We start from the raw sequence: 1,497 nt of genomic DNA on the forward strand, positions 1-1,497 counted from the left end.
ATTTTTTGATAATGTAAATGATAAAAGTTTCTACATCAGCTATTTTTAAAAAACATTTGTTAACATTTAATAAACCTCCCTCCATGTGACTTTAAGTAACTGAGACTAGCCCCATACTCATAAAGAAATCTTCTCCTCAGCTCTTCTGCTGAAAAAAATTGACTTTCATGATGATAGGCTACTTTGGGAACTTTTTGGGAACTTTTCCTTCCCCAGACAGAACATTTTAGTAGGCCTAGAAGAACAGAGAAAGGGCTTATAATACACCATAGCAGGCACCAACTCCCTGATGAGTATGAGGAAAGATGCCTCCCAACCCACACCTTCTGGGATCTAGGTAGGCCATGTTTTAGATACTTGAACTGACATAGCCACTGATTGCCCTTGCCAGTGAATCAAGATCAGTAGATTCATCGAGAACTCTAGCACACCAGGACAAGAGCTGTGTCAGGATGTTACTCCGGTGTCAGCTTGAAATTAGCTTTTGAGTGTTTATTCTGGCATATAATAGCACAAATTTAGTTTCATAATATTCTTTATTTTCCTTTCCCCATATTCAGTTTCCAGATTCAGATTCTTAACCATCTCATTGTTATTTTTGCAGAAGACAGTAGTTTTCCCTCTAACTTGGTACAGTCATTAAACATTCTTCATCTTTCATCAGTAATATTCCTAAAGTACATTCCCAGCTAAGAGTCTTCTATTTTTATGTATTCACAATATGGCAAATTCTAAACTTGTTAAACTTAAATACATGACCTTAGCATGCTCTGCATGTTTAGACTCATCTACTCTTTTTCCATTTTGTGATCTGTTCCCAAGCTCGCATGGCTTGTGGTAACTTGTAGTTTATTGTAGGATACCAGCATGCCTACTCCGGTTACTTGCTGACTGTGGCTAGATGGTGCCTTTAGATTTTTTGACATGTGGTCCTCTCCAAAGGGAAGTTCACAACATGGCAGCTTGATTATTTTGATTATTTAAAGCCAATGAGGAAAACAGCCTCTTCAAAAGGCCAAAAGCTAACAATTTTTCAATAACATTTATTTAGTCAAAAAGCACCTGTATTTATTCACTCTTTCAATAAATTGAGAACCTCCTACATGCACTGCAGTATGGTATGCTTAGTTGCTATACATATGGATAAATCAGACATGACCTTTTATAGGTTATTATAAAGAGTAACACAGGAACATAATTACATATATCTCATCACCTTTATTATTTTATTTTAAAAGGAAATTTTAATAAATATTATTGGGGTGCACACGTATAAAAATATTAATGTATGCCTCTTAGTAGTTATATGAGCAATCTACTAGTATCATTTCCATTTTAATGTTATAAGGGATTAATTATTCTCTCAATGCCACACTTCTAGTAAGAGTTAAACCAGGATTAGATACAGGTACATAAAATATTAATATTTTCTTTATATTTTCCAAATTCTTTGTAATGAACTAATTTATGAAGTATGTATATAGGATATATGTTTTA

At 34.0% G+C, this 1,497-nt stretch overlaps 1 non-coding gene across 1 annotated transcript; it reads right to left on the minus strand.

Annotated features, from left to right (window-relative positions):
* Positions 1 to 342: 342 nt before the first annotated feature.
* Positions 343 to 471, minus strand: LOC111539104. The gene has a single exon (XR_002730579.1). It is a non-coding gene; the product is annotated as a small nucleolar RNA SNORA3/SNORA45 family (small nucleolar RNA).
* Positions 472 to 1,497: the final 1,026 nt, after the last annotated feature.

This window comes from Piliocolobus tephrosceles, chromosome 10 (genome assembly GCF_002776525.5).
Source record: "Piliocolobus tephrosceles isolate RC106 chromosome 10, ASM277652v3, whole genome shotgun sequence".
NCBI lineage: Eukaryota > Metazoa > Chordata > Mammalia > Primates > Cercopithecidae > Piliocolobus > Piliocolobus tephrosceles.